This window comes from Salvelinus fontinalis, chromosome 20 (genome assembly GCF_029448725.1).
Source record: "Salvelinus fontinalis isolate EN_2023a chromosome 20, ASM2944872v1, whole genome shotgun sequence".
NCBI lineage: Eukaryota > Metazoa > Chordata > Actinopteri > Salmoniformes > Salmonidae > Salvelinus > Salvelinus fontinalis.
This window is the reverse complement of record NC_074684.1, coordinates 2,301,081-2,319,128: the sequence shown is the minus strand read 5'-3', so window position 1 is coordinate 2,319,128 and position 18,048 is coordinate 2,301,081. Positions and strand designations below refer to the sequence as shown.

The window sequence follows — 18,048 nt, the reverse complement described above, 5'->3', positions numbered from 1 at the left end:
GCAGTGAGGCAGATAAGGGTCCTCAAATCGAGCAGTAATCTGCGATTCTCGGTCATGTTGTCAACGAGGCAGTATTTATGTTAAAATTTTCAAACTAGTTTTCATTATGAAGGCAGATAAAGCAATCACTTTTGCATTTGGAAAAAAACAGAATCCTACTCCAGAGATGTGCACCTGGCTCACGCCCGGGAGGCAATCACTTTGCACCCGTATAAACTGTTCCACCGGTGCAATTCGGGGCAGATAATCGAATAGCCTCTTTCATTTATTGCAGGCAAAATGCAAGACCATGATTGGCCAATATTCCTTGGACGGAAACAAATGAGACAAAAAGACTAGTTGTGCGATCTGAAAGTCAATTACATGCGCAGCCATAATAACCCACAAGCAAGGTTGGGGAGTAATTTAATACATGTAATCAGTTACATTATAAGCAAAAATATTTTTGTCACATTAGATACTTTTGAAAAATTACATGATTACTTTTCAATTCAGAAAGGATGTTTGCAAAAAATATATAATTTCAGCATTGAAAAAAGTTGACGTTTGTTTCACCTGAGCATGTGTCAACCAGGATGACACAGAAAATGTGTTTCATGGATCCTTTATGTCTTTTTCTATAATCGAAAAGTAATCCATTACGTTTCTGAGTTTGGGTAATCCAAAAGTTACATTAGGCCTACTTATTACAATTTTGGACAGGTAAGCAGTAACCTAAATTACATTTAAGAAAGTAACCTACCCAACCTTGCCCACAGGATGATTATTATTAAACCCTATATATAAAATTGCATGTAGTCCTATGGTTACCCATATATTACTTAAATAGTGAGATACATTATAATTGTGTAACTGTGATAAAGTCTTGCAATAACAAAATAATATTAAGTATATAATAATTAAAAATAATGTAAAAAATTGCACAGTACAGTAGGGCAATCAGAACTTATCAAATTTTTATTCACCTCCTTGCTATGGATTGGACATACGAGAAGACCGGGAGTGGTTTGAAGAAAATGGGCCAATCAGGTGTGCATTTTCTGAAGGTCAGTTTTGTGGCTCCTCGCTCTGATGCGTGAGGTGGCTCTCCAACAATAGAAAGTGGTATGTACCATCACAGTCTTTACGATAGGTACATTTCCCCACGAAGTCAAGATTATATTTTCTACTTTGCATTGATAAAATAGTTTCCTCGCCAGTGAATTAATCTTAAAATCGGTTGTTGTAGTATCTGTTGCATTCGATTGTGCCCCCTGGAACCCTTCTGGAAGGGAATAGTGCCTTGTTCCTTCGCTGCTGAACGTGATTCATTTCTCCCCGGCTATGATAACCAAAGCATGGAAGTGGGTTGGATTGGATATGTCAATTGATAGAAACAGCGGCGTGCACTGTACTGTAGTAGGGATGGCAAGAATATAGGAGGAATTGAACAGACATTTAAAAGGTATGATAACATTTTATCATGACTGAATTTTTGCATGCTCTAGAAACTGCAACCATTAATCATGTTTGAGAATTGGGAAACGTAGTAAAATCGCGACCATTTACTTACACAATTAACTGTTAAAATGTTTAGCCATCACTGTCTGCTAACATTTGTAGCGATCAACTGAGCTAGCCACTCAGGTGACAGGTGTGAGAAATATTTAACTTGTCCGTTTGTTGCACATCTGATTTTATTCGTTGCATTATGTATACGGCAATTAACCGGGATGCACAAAACGAGGGAGAGAACATCTAGCTACTTGACCAGTGGTCATGTTTTGAAATTAGAACTCACTCACATTGTCATTCTGAAGGGGTGGTGTGAATACATATACATCAGACATCTTCTCAATTCATTATCACGAACTCTTTTTTTTTGTTGGGGAAACTGAACAACAATCGTTATTGAGATAGCTGACGATTTTTTTGTTGTTGTTGCATTTTTGCAAGATAACGGCGCATCAAAACCTTTGTGCAAGGCAAGCACGCACGGACGTGATTTCATTTCTGCATGAAGAATGCATTGACTTTCCGGTGCAGAAGGGTTGGGGTCCTCCTCGATCGACCTTCAGTTCGTTTCCATTGAAGTTGTCTATTGGGGATGCCAAAGCCGTGGAAAATATTTTGAGGGAAGTCCCTTTGAAACCCTTTTCTGACTCGGGCGCCTTGAGTTTGTGGCAAAAACACACAAGGTGTGTTCGTAAATTAAATCTGGAGTGCCAGAGGGCACTCGTAAATCAGAGTTGTCAGAATGTCCGTTCGTAAATTCAGAGCGTTTCGCTCTCGGAGCGTTCAGAGCGCACACTGGACGCTCTGGCAGAGGAGTAGGGTAGATTCGAGCGTTCTGACATCACAACGGCACCCGAGCTAACTGGCTAACGTTGGCTAGCATGTAAACTACTTCCAGGCACAAATGAGAGAACACCACACTCTGACCATTTTTACTCGCCCTAGCAGAGCTGGTTAGATTGTTTTCATGTAATCCAGAGCGTTGGTAACTGTGCTGCTGGCAACAATTGAATTACGTATTTTTGCGTTGTTTACTGACACCTGCCATATTCAATTTGCTGTTGAGCTTTCGTAAATTAATCAATTATTCTGCACTCTGGCACACTCAGACGAGAGCGCAATGAAATCGGAGTAGATAGCCTGAGTGAATTTACGAACGCACCCACAATGTGACTGCTACACACTATTTGGAAGCACAACTCGTGTTTTGAGATGGCTATGTCGTTTTGGTGTATTTTTTTTCTCCTACATTTTTTGTTATTATGCAAAAGTTTCTCTAACGCTTTTTCGGGTTGTTTCAAGTAGCAGCTTAGGCCTATAGCCCGACAGCAGCGCATCCCTACTGGTTACATATAGATATTGACAGGCTTTCATTTCAGGATGTACTTATACTGAACATAAATATAAACGCAACATGTAAAAGTTGGTTTCATGGGCTGAAATAAAATACCCTAGAAACTTTCCATACAAAAATATTATTTCTCTTACATTTTGTTCAAAAATTTGTTTCCATCCCTGTTAGTGAGCATTTCTCCTTTGCCAAGACAATCTATCCACCTGACAGGTGTGGCATATCAAGAAACTGATTAAACACAACGATCATTACACAGGTGCACCTTGTGCTGGGAACAATAAAAGGCCACTCTAAAATGTGCAGTTTTGTCACACAACACATTGCCACATATGTCTTAAGTTGAGGGAGTGTGGAATTGGCATGCTGACTGCACGACCATCCACCAGAGCTGTTGCCATAAGCCACCTCAAATTGTTTTAAAGAATTTGGAAGTACGTCCAACCGGCCTCACAACCGCAGACCATGTGTAACCACGCTAGCCCAGGACCCCCACATCTGGCTTCTTCACCTGTGGGATCATCTGAGATCAGCCACCCAGACAGCTGATGAAACTGAGGAGTAGTTCTGTCTGTAATAAAGCCCTTTTGTGAGGAAAAACTCAATCTGATTGGCTGGGCCTGGCTCCCCAGTGGGTGGGCCTATGCCCTCCGAGGCCCACCCATGGCTGCTCCCCTGCCCTGTCATGTGAAATCTAAAGATTAGGGCCTAATGAATTTATTTCAATTGACTGATTTCCTTTAATGAACTGTAACTCAGTAAAATCGTAGTAATTGTTGCATTTTATATTTTTGTTCAGTATATTATGATAGATTGCATTATTTAAGGTGTCTCTCGGACCATGATATCAGCCAACATAATATAAGGCTAACTGACAACGGTCCTATTTGATGCCTATAGAAAGAATCCCCTGAAATTAATAGGTTTCTTTGCTTAGGCTAATATCTCTGGTCCCGACTCTAGTAACAGATCAGGATAGCAATGGTAATCTGAACAAAAATATATTTTTTGAAGAAGATAATGTCCCTGAATCACTGCATGGATATGTTTTTTTTTCTTTGAGTATCAGCAGTCTTGGTCAGGTAGGTATACATGATATTCTATCAAATTTAGTGCTGACTGTCTACTATCTATGCTGACTGTTTTTACTAAATGTTGCATTGTTTCTGTACTGCTGTGTTGTGATATCTGTTCTCCTTGTGCTGTAGCTGTTCTGTATTGACTTTTGTGTTTGTCATTATGTCCCTGTCCTTCTGTGTTGTCTGTCTTGTCCTGTGATTTCAATGTTTTTATTTTATTGCAACACCCTTCCCAGTCGTCATTGGCCAGGCCATCATTGTAAATAATATTTTTTTTCTTAATTGTTAAATATTTACACAAGATTCAAATACGGAGACATAACTGAACAAGTTCCACAGACATGTGACGAACAGAAATGGAATAATGTGTCCCTGAACAAAGGGGGGGGGTCAAAATTCAATGGACGGGGTCAAAAGTAACAGTCAGTATCTGGTGTGGCCACCAGCTGCATTAAGTACTGCAGTGCATCTCCTCCTCATGGACTGCAGCAGATTTGCCAGTTCTTGCTGTGAGATGTTACCCCACTCTTCCACCAAGGTACCTGCACGTTCCTGGACATTTCTGGGGAGAAGGCCCTAGCCCTCACCCTCCGATCCAACAAGTCCCAGACGCGCTCAATGGGATTGAGATCCAGGCTCTTCGCTGGCCATGGCAGAACACAGACATTCCTGTCTTGCAGGAAATCACGCACAGAACGAGCAGTGTGGCTGGTGGCATTGTCATGCTGGAGGTTCATGTCAGGATGAGCCTGCAGGAAGGGTACCACATGAGGGAGGAGGATGTCTTCCCTGTACTGCACAGCGTTTAGATTGTTGTCATTGCAGGCAATCTCAGTCCGATGATGCTGTGACAGACCGCCCCAGACCATGACGTACCCTCCACCTCCAAATCGATCCCGCTCCAGAGTACAGGCCTCGGTGTAACGCTCATTGCTTTGACGATAAACGCGAATCCGAACATCACCCCTGGTGAGACAAAACCGCGACTCGTCAGTGAAGAGCATTTTTTTCCAGTCCTGTCTGGTCCAGCGACGGTGGGTTTGTGCCCATAGGCGACGTTGTTGCCTGTGATGTCTGGTGAGGACCTGCCTTACAACAGGCCTACAAGCCCTCAGTCCAGCCTCTCTCAGCCTATTGCGGACAGTCTGAGCACTGATGGAGGGATTGTGCGTTCCTGGTGTAACCCGGGGAGTTGTTGTTGCCACCCTGTACTTGTCCCGCAGGTGTGATGTTTGGATGTACGGATCCTGTGCAAGTGTTGTTACACGTGGTCTGCCACTGCGAGGACGATCAGCTCTCCATCCTGTCTCCCTTTAGCGTTGTCTTAGGCATCTAACAGTACGGACATTGCAATTTATTGCCCTGGCCACATCTGCAGTCCTCATGCCTCCTTGCAGCATGCCTAAGGCACGTTCACACAGATGAGCAGGGACCCTGAGCATCTTTCTTTTGGTGTTTTTCAGAGTCAGTAGAAAGGCCTCTTTAGTGTCCTAAGTTTTCATAACTGTGACCTTAATTGCCTACTGTCTGTAAGCTGTTAGTGTCTTAACGACCGTTCCACAGGTGCATGTTCATTCATTGTTTATGGTTCATTGAACAAGCATGGGAAACAGTGTTTAAACCCTTTTACAATGAAGATCTGTGAAGTTATTTGGATGTTTACGAATTATCTTTGAAAGACAGGGTCCTGAAAAAGGTCAGTTTTTTTTTGTTGCTGAGTTTATATACAGGGTCAGTCAGTTCCAGTACCATATTCACCATGTGCAAGGCTGGTGGGAGGAGCTATAGGAGGACGGGCTCATTGTAATGGCTCGAATGGAATAAATGGAACAGTATCAAACATATGGAAACCACATTTGATTCTGTTCCATTGATTCCATTCCAGCCATTACAATGAGCCTGTCCTCCTATAGCTCCTTCCACCAGCCTCCACTGGTGTAGGGATACTACAGTGATAGAGGTAGATATGTAATGGGGTAAGGTGACTAGGCATCAGGATATTTGATAAACAGAGCAGCAGCTGTGTAAATGATTGTTTGCAGTGGTGATTTTAGCATGTAAATCTTGGTGGGGTAAAAAAAATATATATGTGGGTTGCATGCCAGCAATGCCACTGCACAACACAAAACAATACATTAATTGCAGTATAACGGTGACAAACGGTGCTCAAAAACTTTTAGGGCTTGCATAAAGCTGTCCCAACAGCAGAGTCCCAACACCTTACCACTGCTACACCTGGCTATCAGCGGAGCCTAGTCTGGCAGCGAAGCCTTTAAAAAAAAAAAAACATTGCTGACTTGTTTAAATCAAATACATTTATTTATATAGCCCTTCTTACATCAGCTGATATCTCAAAGTGCTGTACAGAAACCCAGCCTAAAACCCCAAACAGCAAGCAATGCAGGTGTAGAAGCATGTTGGCTAGGAAAGGCCAAAACCTAGGAAGAAACCTAGAGAGGAACCAGGCTATGAGGGGTGGCCAGTCCTCTTCTGTCTGTGCCGGGTGGAGATTATAACAGAACATGGCCAAGATGTTCAAATGTTCATAAATGACCAGCACGGTCAAATAATAATAATCACAGTAGTTGTCGAGGGTGCAGCAAGTCAGCACCTCAGGAGTAAATGTCAGTTGGCTTTTCATAGCCGATCATTAAGAGTATCTCTACCGCTCCTGCTGTCTCTAGAGAGTTGAAAACAGCAGGTCTGGGACAGGTAGCACGTCTGGTGAGGGGAACCGGTGAGGGGAACCGGCCAGGCAGAGACAGCAAGGGCGGTTCGTTGCTCCAGAGCCTTTCCGTTCACCTTCACACTCCTGGGCCAGACTACACTCAATCATATGACCCACTGAAGAGATGAGTCTTCAGTAAAGACTTAAAAGTTGAGACCGGGTATGCGTCTCTCACATGGGTATGCAGACCATTCCATAAAAATGGAACTCTATAGGAGAAAGCCCTGCCTCCAGTTGTTTGCTTAGAAATTCTAGGGACAATTAGGAGGCCTGCGTCTTGTGACCGTAGCGTACGTGTAGGTATGTACGGTTGGACCAAATCGGAAAGATAGGTAGGAGCAAGCCCATGTAATGCTTTGTAGGTTAGCAGTAAAACCTTGAAATCAGCCCTTGCCTTAACAGGAAGCCAGTGTAGGGAGGCTAGCACTGGAGTAATATGATAAAAAATTTGGTTCCACTCAGGATTCTAGCAGCCGTATTTAGCACTAACTGAAGTTTATTTAGTGCTTTATCCGGGTAGCCGAAAAGTAGAGCATTGCAGTAGTCTAACCTAGAAGTAACAAAAGCATGGATTCATTTTTCTGCATCATTTTTGGACAGAAAGTTTCAGATTTTTGCAATGTTACGTAGATGGAAAAAAGCTGTCCTTGAAACAGTCTTAATATGTTCGTCAAATGAGAGATCAGGGTCCAGAGTAACGCCGAGGTCCTTAGCTGTTTTATTTGAGACGACTTTACAACTATCAAGATTAATTGTCAGATTCAACAGAAGATTTCTTTGTTTCTTGGGACCTAGAACAAGCATCTCTGTTTTGTCCGAGTTTAAAAGTAGAAAGTTTGCAGCCATCCACTTCCTTATGTCTGTTCGCAATGAGCCAGGCGGCCCAAACTGCTGCATATACCCTGACTCTGTTGCAAGAGAAGTGACACAATTTTCCTAGTTAAAAGAAATTAATGTTAGCAGGCCATATTAACTAAATATATAGGTTTAAAAATATATACTTGTGTATTGATTTTAAGAAAGGCATTGATGTTTATGGTTAGGTACACGTTGGAGCAACGACAGTCCTTTTCCGCGAATGCGCACCGCATCGATTATATGCAACGCAGGACACGCTAGATAAACTAGTAATATCATCAACCATGTGTAGTTATAACTAGTGATTATGATTGATTGATTGTTTTTTATAAGATAAGTTTAATGCTAGCTAGCAACTTACCTTGGCTTCTTACTGCATTCGCGTAACAGGCAGGCTCCTCGTGGAGTGGAATGTAAGGCAGGTGGTTAGAGCATTGGACTCGTTAACCGTAAGGTTGCAAGATAAAAATCTGTCGTTCTGCCCCTGAACAAGGCAGTTAACCCACCGTTCCTAGGCCGTCATTGAAAATAAGAATGTTTTCTCAACTGACTTGCCTAGTTAAATAAAGGTGTAAAAAAAATGTAACCAAAAAAGTGTAAAACATATCAAAATTATATTTGAGATTTGAGATTCTTCAAAGAGCCACCATTTGCCTTGATGACAGCTTTGCACACTCTTGGCGTTCTCTCAACCAGCTTCACCTGGAATGCTTGTCCAACAGTCTTGCAGGAGTTCCCGCATATGCTGAGCACTCGTTGGCTGCTTTTCCTTCACTCTGCTGTCCAACTCATCCCAAACCATCTCAGTTGGGTTGAGGTCGGGGGATTATGGAGGCCAGGTCACCTGATGCAGCACTCCATCACTTTCCTTCTTGGTAAAATAGCCCTTCCACAGCCTGGAAGTGTGTTGGGTAATTGTCCTGTTGAAAAACAAATGATAGTCCTACTAAGCACAAACCAGATGGGATGGCATATCATTGCAGAATGCTGTGGTAGCAATGCTGGTTAATTATGCCTTGAATTCTAAATAAATAACTGACAATGTCACCAGCAAAGCAATCCCACACCATAACACCTCCTCTTCCATGCTTTACGGTGGGAAATACACATGCGGAGATCATCCGTTCAGCCACACCGTGTCTCACAAAGACACGGCGGTTGGAACCAAAAACTCCCATCTCTGGACTCCCACACCAAAATACAAAATTCCACCGGTCTAATGTCCATTGCTTATGTTTCTTGGCCCAAGCAAGTCTCTTCTTATTATTGGTGTCCTTTATTAGTGGTGTCTTTGCAGCAATTCAACCATGATTGCCTGATTCACGCAGTCTCCTCTGAACAGTTGATGTTGAGATGTGTCTGTTATTTGAACTCTGTGAAGCATTTATTTGGGCTGCAATTTCTAAGGCTAGTAACTCTAATGAACTTATCTTCTGCAGCAGAGGTAACTCTGGGTCTTCCTTTTCTGTGGCGGTCCTCATAAGAGCCAGTTTCATCATAGCGCTTGATGGTTTTTGCGACTGCACTTAAAGAAACGTTCAAAGTTCTTGAAATGTTTTCAAAAACCATATTGACTGACCTTCATGTCTTAAAGTTATGATGGACTGTCATTTCTCTTTGCTTATTTGAGCTGTTCTTGCCATCAAATGGACTTGGTCTTTTACCAAATAGGGCTATCTTCTGTATACTCCCCTACCTTGTCACAGCACAACTGATTGGCTCAAACACGTTAAGATGTAAAAAAATCCACAAATTAACTTTTTAAGAAGGTACACCTGTTAATTGAAATGCATTCCAGGTGAAGCTGGTTGAGAGATTGCCAAAGCTGTCATCAAGACAAAGTGTGGCTATTTGAAGAATCTCAAATCTCAAATATATTTTGATTTGTTTAACACTTTTTTTGGTTACTACATGATTCCATATGTGTATTTCATAGTTTTGATGTCTTCACTATTCTACAATGTAGAAAATAGTAAAAATAAAGAAAAACCTTTGAATGAGTAGGTGTTCTAAATCTTTTGACCGGTAGTGTATGTCATAGTGAATGTATATATTTTTTTTAATCAAAGGGCAAAAAATGTACACAATGAAACAATAAATGTGCAAGAATCACCAATCCTCGTGACACACCCCTCCCATTCTTCTTTTCTCACCTTAAATTGTTTTACTCAAGACGCATTTTTTTCACACATATTTTAGATGCTTTTCACTGACAGCGGCTAGTCAATAATCAGCTAGGCCTATTGCCACGCCGGCTGCCAAACTAGGCAAAGGCCTACAAGCTTGTGATTTTGAAATAATCCACATCTATTTTTAAGAAGCTAATGATTCTCGATTCCTCTGTGGCTAAGTGATGCTTTCTGTTGAAGTATTTTGAATGATTACATTTTTTTTCTGTTTTGACAGGAGTGTTTAGCCTATATAATGTTGGCAAATTTATTTCCATTTACTTCTCTATTGGACCCACCACTAGCCATTTATTTCCTGTTCTATTGGTTTTCATATCAACTTTCTTGTCCAGAAGCCAAAAGCACAATCCTACTTTTCATATTAGCAACCCATCCTAGTTATTGCATCTTTACATTCCCCCTCTTTCTATGTTTCGAACAGCGATTTTTATCTCTGTCATATATGGTAGCGCTATCAGGTGTGCTGTTTATAATTGTGTTTTCCCAGGTGTTCTGTTTAGAATGGTGTTTGACCAATGTTTGAAAATGTTTTTTTATCGGCCACTTAATTACATGAGTTTCATGTTCTGTTAAGATGCATTACCAAAATCGACATGTGATTTCTGTCATTCTGAGCACCGTGGGTGGACGCCCTAATGGGTTATGCACCCAATGCATATGGGTCTGGTAAATTTCTCAAATGGCCAGTAAATTAAAATCTTCCTGGTCAAGTTGTCCGGTGCCACATTTTCCTAACGGAAACCCTGACTGGAGACATGAACTTGAATTCACCCCATTTAAAGCATTTAGGAGATAAATGTTCTGTCTCTCACTCTCTACTCTATAATTCACCCTTGCACAACTAGTTTGAGGAGATGGACCTTGGCCAACAGGCCCTCTGGGTGCTCGAGTCCACCCATGGCCCTGTCACTTTAAAAGTTTGTCCTTGTTATCTTTGAAGTGTGTACTTATCATCCAAGTGGGATTTCCTTATCTCCTGGGGTTGTGTTATCAACCCTTGGCACACTTGCTACGAACTGGAACGGGCCCAGTGGAGAGAATCACAGAACCAAAGTAGAGGAGGGGGAAGATGGACATACATGGCCTATTGCCCAATCTCCCATGCCTTTGTTCCCTGTACTTCTATTTGTTTAAGTTTTACATTAGCCTGTTTCACTGCATGTCAACTGTTACATTAGAGGAAATAATGTTACATGTGGTTGTCAGTAAAATCGTCATGTCTGCAGTTTTGCCCAGTTAGTGATTAAAGTAATAGCTGCATAAATATCCTCACCAATGTGTATTTCTTATTTCTCTGTTGTGAGATGTCCACTTGCTTTGGCATCAGTCTCACCCAGAGACTTTCTTCTCACTTCTGTTTGTTGTGGTTGCTTTGATCCAGGACCGGTCCTTGCCATTCTGCCGCCCAAGGTGAGACCAAAAGATGCCGCCCCAGCAAAACTAGAATAGTCACAGTAAGTAAAATGACGTTGAAAAGACATGTAAAATACATATTTTCCAGACGTTGAAATTAGGTTCAATTCAGGTTCTGAATTAAAGGTTAAAAGACGTATTTTCCGTACGTTTAAAATAGATATTTTCCACAAAGTTGAAAAGGCATCTTTTCCGGGTGTTGAAAAATCCATATTTTCCCGGATGTTGAAATCAGGTTCATTTTTAGTTCTGAATGAAAGTTGAAAAACCTAATTTATAGGTAATTTTATAGGTAATAGGTAATTTGGGCAAAATGAAGGCTGGTCCAAACCGGACAATATCTGAACCAAACTTAGACGTCTATGATTGGTTTAGATTTGGTCTGGATTTTTTTTTTTATGTCCGTGGACTTTGAAATCAAGTCCGGTCTGGACTGCACCAAAAAAAGACGTCCAAATGGCATCGGCGTTGGTCCATGCTTACTGAGGCGTAGCCTACATTGTTGCCTGAAATAAATGTGGTAAGTCTACCGTTTGTAAAACACACAAAAAAACGTCCGGAAAGGACCAAATAAAGACATCCAAAAGACATCGACTCGTGCATACTGGGGTGTAGCCAACTATGTCGCCACAATGGAAATTTATGAATACCTACCATTTGTAAAACAGGCCATTTGCATTGGCTTTATTAGTCCTGATTCCTGTGACTAATCAATTTGGCTATTTAAGCACTGAATATCAGCTACCCAACTTTATCAGGAGTTATCGTGAACCTATTTGCAATGTGTTTACACAGCTTGTCAAAAATGTACGGATACAAATTTTAAACCATTGATAATGTATGGCAATGGGGTGAAACTCCTGGACAACTGTTGTGATTGTCTATTCCATATTGTCCATTTTACTTTGACCTGGCCTGTTTTTAGGATATGTTGTTTGTTAACATGCCAACACATTTTTAATTTGAGCGCCATTTATGTTAGGCTATTTGATCGGAGAAACCTGCATGATGTAAAAAGTGGCCATCTCATTACATTGCCATACATTTTATCTCCAGCCTGTAGGTTAAAGAAAAGGCCAAATACTCTTTCTACCATATTCTTTGTCTGCTACGTGATTTATGTTAAAAAAATTTTTTACGGAATGTTGGTGGAGCGCCGCAGCGATGTGTCTCTCCAATCAGCAACATGAAAGAGGCAACATTTTTTATCTCCCCTGCTTTTTACAAAGTGGGCACTGTTTATCACAGGGCAGCACCAGCGCTCACCTAAAAAGCCCATATGCCACTGGTTGAGAGAAATTGAGAGAAATTAACAGAATTATGTCAGGTTTTATGTGTTGGAGGTGCGTCTTGGTCAGTTTAGCTCAGAAAATGCCGCCCTCGTCAATCTGCCGCCAGAGGCGGCTGCCTAATCCTGCCTAATGAGCAGGACGGCCATGGTTTGATCTGTTGCCAGCCTGTAGCTTTCTCTTCTCACACTGCCTGCGAGAGAGAAAGGAGAGGGCGGAAAGAGAAGAGAGCAAAATGAGGCCAGTGGTTGTATGTGTGTGAATCACCTTGGCGTACCTTACCTGCTAGGAGGCCTGTCTGTATGGCTCCTGTATCTCCCAGCTGTTGGGATGCAGCGGAGGGCAGAGGCAGCACGCACACTGGGGCCATTGTTCCTCCTCTCAAACCAATCAAATGTTATTTGTCACATGCGCCAAATACAACTGGTATAGAATTTACCGTGAAATGCTTGCTAATGAGCCCTTACCAACGATGCAAAGTAAAAAAAAAAATATATATATTAAAATAAAATACAAGAATGGCACTAGATCAATGTGAAGACGTACGCAGTATTTGAGGTAGATATGTACATGAAGGCAGGGTAAAGTAAAGGCATCAGGATAGATATTAATAGGAGTAAAATAATGTTTGTTTGTGTAGTCATGTTTTGTGTGGACATGTCAGTGTGTGTGTGTACAAAACATTAGGAACACCGTCCTAATATTGAGTTGCACCCTACTTTTGCCCTCAGAACAGCCTCAATTCGTCAGGGCATGGACTCTACAAGGTGTCGAAAATATAAAGCGTTCAAAAGCGTTATTTAACTAGGCAAGTCAGTTAAGAACACATTCTTATTTTCAATAACAGCCTAGAAACAGTGGGTTAACTGTTCAGGGGCAGAATGACAGATTTGTAACTTGTCAGCTCTGGGATTCGATCTTGCAACCTTTCGGGTACTAGTCCAACGCTCTAACCACTAGGCTACCTGCCGCCCCGAGCTGACATGTTGACTACAGTTGTGTCATGTTGGCTGGTTGTCTTTTGGCTGGTGGACCATTCCTGATACACACGGGCAACTGTTGAGCGTGAAAAATCCAGCAGCATTGCAGTTCTTGACACACTAACCGGTCCGCCTGACCCCTACTACCATACCCCGTTTTAAAGGCGCTTAAATCTTTTGTGTTGCCCATTCAACCTCTGAATGGCACATACTGTATACACAATCCATGTCTCAATTGTCTCCAGGCTTAAAAATCCTTCTTTAACTTGTCTCCTCCCCTTCATCTAGACCAGGCCTGGGCAAAGGCCGGCCCGGGGGACGTATGCGGCCCGCAACCTGTTTCAATACGGCCCACAAAATCATGCTCGGATCACATAAAGAATTTGCGATAGTAATGTTTTGAAAAACGTATTTGTTATTCAAATGAAAAGCCCAGTGAATACTCACCTTCGTGTACTGATTTAACTCCCAACGCTTGTGGGGCATTTGATTTTGAATGCCCGTATTAATAACAGCACGGGGACAGACAGTGACTGACATGTTGACATACACGTCACAGTTACAAATAGTAGCTAGGTAGAAATTGCGCAAAAATTCGTTTTTCAAAGAAAAGGAAAGTAGACATTGAAATATTACTTTGAGGTATCAGGCAAAGCTGTGTGGTTAGTGTGCAAAGAGAGCATCGCTGTCTTGAAAGACTACAACTTGTCCCGACACTTCCAGCCGAAGCATGCAGAGAAATATAGGAATGGGTCTTCTGAGCAGAGGACAAGTGCATCGGAAGAGTTGATTTCTCAGTTGCAAAAGCAGCAAGGACTTTTCACAAAACTGCATTCAGCAAACGACGGAATTGCGAGTGCTAGTTGTGTACTGTCTCACGAAATTGCTAAACCTAGCGAGCCATTCGCTGAGGGCGAATTCATGAAATACTGTTTATTTGACTCTGCAGCAAAACTTTGCCCTAACAAGAAAGAGCTGTTTGAAAATGTTTCCCTGTCAAGGCGAACAGTGACACGGCATGTTGAGGACATCGCAGAGAATGTGGAACAACAGTTGAAAGACAAGGGATTTCACCTATTTCTCCTTGGCCCTGGATGAGAGCAGTGACACGGCGCAGTTGTTGATATTCTTACGAGGCATAACTCCAGACTTTGAAATTAGAGGAGCTTGCTTCAGGGCAGTCAATGAACAGCACAACCACAGGGAAATATTTATTGGAGGAGGTTAATAAGTGTTTGGCAAAGCTGGGACTGAGTTTTGAAAAGTTATTCAGTGTGACCACTGATGGGTGCCCAAACTTGACAGGAAAAAACATTGGCCTTTTGAAAAGGATACAAGATCAAGTAGCTGAGCTGAACCAAGATCAGAAAATGATTTTCCGGCATTGGATTATTCATCAGGAGGTGCTCTGTAAATGTGTTCTGAAAATGAGCCATGTTGTGGATACAGTCACTAAAGTGGTAAACTTCATAAGAGCAAAATCTTTACACCGCAAGCAGTTTGTCTCACTGTTGGAAGAGTTGGGTCATGCAGATCTCCCTACCACACAAACGTGAGATGGATACGTTTGGGGAAGGTGCTTAAAAGGATGATGGACCTGAAGTCCGAGATTGCTGAGTTTTTTTTAAATGAAAGGAAAATATGTGGATTTCCCTCAACTGCAAGATAAAGAATGTTTGGCTGATTTTTGCCTTCACCGTGGACATCATGGCCCTCATGAATGAACTAAATTCCAAGGCCTTGTCAAAGCCTTCAAGGGAAAATTACTCCTCCTGACCTGCCAAGTAGAAGCCAACAATCTCACCCACCTTCCGACACTACTAGGCTGTTCCCTATCAGATGACCAGCGGGAGAAGTATACATTACTGCTGCGTGCTTTGAACGGTGAGTTTTCTCGTGGTTTTGAGGATTTCAAAGTGTTAGAAAATGACATGCTGTTGTTGGCTTCCTCTCCTTTCACCTTCAATGTGGATAACGTTCCCACTGACCTGCAACTTGAGCTTATTGATCTTCTGTCTGATGCACTGATTGTTTTGAATAGTTATCCAATGTCACTGACGAGGTTCTATGCATCTCTTGATGAACAAAACTGTCCAAAGATTAGGAGTCATGCTCAGAATATGTTTGTACTGTTTGGGTCAACCTATGTATGTGAACAGACATTTTCAGTGCTGAAATATATCAAGTCAAGGTACAGATCCTCTCTTACTGACTCTCACCTCAGCAATCCTGCACATAAAGACGTCAAAAACGATACCTAAGCTATACCGTCACTGCTCGAACCAGTGCCCATCGGAGACTCCTCACACTGAGTAGTTTAAATGTAATGTTGAGCTCTCTCTCTTTCTTGTGTTTTTGTGAATGCACTGTGAATGCACAGTTTACTTTTCCCTCCGTGTAGTTCATTGCATGTTTAATAATGAAAATACCTACCAAAAGTAGAACATGGATGTGGTTTATTTCTGTGCGTGTTAAAAAGTAAAATAAGTAGCATATCGGGACGTGATTTACAGTAGATATATCTGTCAACACGGTCATACACATGATGTATAATCCTGTAGTATGATTCTGGCCCGCGATGGCAAAAATATATTCTAATGTGGCCCTCCATGGAAAATAATTGCCCAGGCCTGATCTAGACTGACATCAATAAGGGATCATAGCTTTCATCTGGATTCACCCGTTCAGTCTGTCATGGAAAGAGCTGTTCCTAATGTCTTGTACAATCAGTGTATAGTCTAGTGAGTGTGTGTAAGGTCAGTGCAGATAGTTAGTGTAAGCATTAATTGACTATTTAGCAGTCTTTTGGCTTGGCGGTAGAAGCTGTCCTGGAGCCTGTTGGTCAGAGAGCCAATGCTCCGGTACCATTTGCCTGACTGTAACAGAGGTAACAGTCTATGTCTTGGCTGACTCGAGTCTTTGGCAATTTTTCGGGCCTTCCTCTGACACCGCCTGATATAAATGTCCTGGATGGCAGGGAGCTCGGCCCCAGTGATGAACTAGTCTGTCCACACCACCCTCTGTAGCGCTTTGCGGTCGAGGGCGGTGCATTTGTCATACCAAGCGTTGATGCAGCCAGTCAAGATGCTCTTGATGGTGCAGCTGTAGACATTTTAGAGGATCCGATGGCCCATGCCAGATCTATTCAAATCATATTAAAGTTTATTTGTCACGTGCGCCGAATTCAACAGGTGTAGACCTTACAGTGAAATGAGGGGGGAGAGGCGCCTCCGTGCCGTCTTCACGTCTGTGTGGACTATGTGAAGTCCTTAGCGTTGTGGATGCCAAGGAACTTGAAGCTCTCGACCCGCTCCACTACAGCCCCGTCGATATGGATGGGGTCGTGCTCACCTCTCTTTCTCCTGTAGTCCACGATCAGCTCCTTGGCCTTCCTGACATTTAAGGAGAGGTTGTTGTCATGGCACCACACTGCTAAGTCTCTGACCTTCCTGTAGGCTGTCTCATCATTGATCAGGTCTACCACCGTTGGTTGTCCTTCTGGATTGTTCTTCGATCTCCACAGAGGAACTCTAGAGCTCTGTCAAATTGAATATTGGGTTTCAAACGTGTTCCATTTAAGAATGATGGAGGCCACTATTCTTGGGGACCTTCAATGCTGCAAACATTTTTTGGCACCCTTCTCCAGATCTTTACCTCGACACAAACCTGTCTCGGAGCTCTACGGACAATTCCTTCGACCTCCTGGCTTTGTTTCTGCTGGGACATGCACTGTCAACTGTGGGACCAATCAATTGCATTTAGCACAGGTGGACTCCACTCAAGTTGTAGAAACAACTCAAGGATGATCAATGGAAACAGGATGCACCTGAGCTCAATTTCGAGTCTCAAATCAAAGAGTCTGAATACTTATGTAAATAAGGTATTTCTGTTTTTTATTTGTAATACATTTGCAAACATTTCTAAACTATTTTCGCGTTCATTATGCGGTATTGTGTGTAGATTGTTGGGGACATTTTTTTTATTTAATCAATTTTAAAATAAGGCTGTAACTTAACAAAATGTGGAAAAAGTCAAGGGTTCTGAATACTTTCCCACGGCACTGTAAGTGGGGAAAGAAGTTCTTAACATTAAGGATCCAAACTTTGTTTAAATGTTTAAACGTTCACGCCCCTAGTGAAGACACTTGCCAGATGGTTGGCTCATGCTTTGAGACTGCGTCCTGGTGCCCGGTGGTCTTTTTATTGATCCAGAAAAAACATGGGCTTTCACGCAAGATCATCACGTGTTGTATTCTGCAAGCTCTGCCACATACGACAAGGGTCGGAGCCGGGGTAATGGGATTCCACCTTCTTCCTATATTGTCCTATTGCGTGTTTGATGTCTCGTCATAGCGGGCTTTCTATGCTTCCGTGTACTGTTCCTTGTGGATGGTAGCTCTAGTCCAGCATGAATATTGCCTGTAATCCATTGTTTTTGGTTTGGATACGTTCATATAGTCACTGTGGGGATGACTAGCAAAACCGTCTTGTAGCCTCTCGACTGCTTCATCCGACCACTTCCGTAGTGAGCAAATCACTGGTACTTCCTGTTTGAGATTTTGTTTGTAAGCAGGAGAATGGAGTTGTGGTCAGATTTGTCGAAGGGAGGACGAGGGAGGGGCTTGTATGCTTTCTGTGGGTAGAATAAATGTGGTCTAGAGATTTAGC

General features: G+C 42.2%; 1 protein-coding gene across 7 annotated transcripts in view; it reads left to right on the top strand.

Moving 5' to 3' along the window:
• The first annotated feature begins 1,039 nt into the window (after window positions 1–1,039).
• The window catches only part of LOC129817147 (actin-binding protein WASF1-like), a 149,031-nt gene continuing 132,022 nt past the window's right edge, over window positions 1,040–18,048 (top strand). For 2 of the 7 annotated variants that reach the window (XM_055872095.1, XM_055872088.1), the window contains exons 1-2: window positions 1,040–1,444; window positions 11,081–11,153. The gene's annotated coding sequence lies outside the window, so the exon portion shown is untranslated. The other 5 variants (XM_055872094.1, XM_055872091.1, XM_055872090.1 and 2 more) reach the window with 5 other exon arrangements.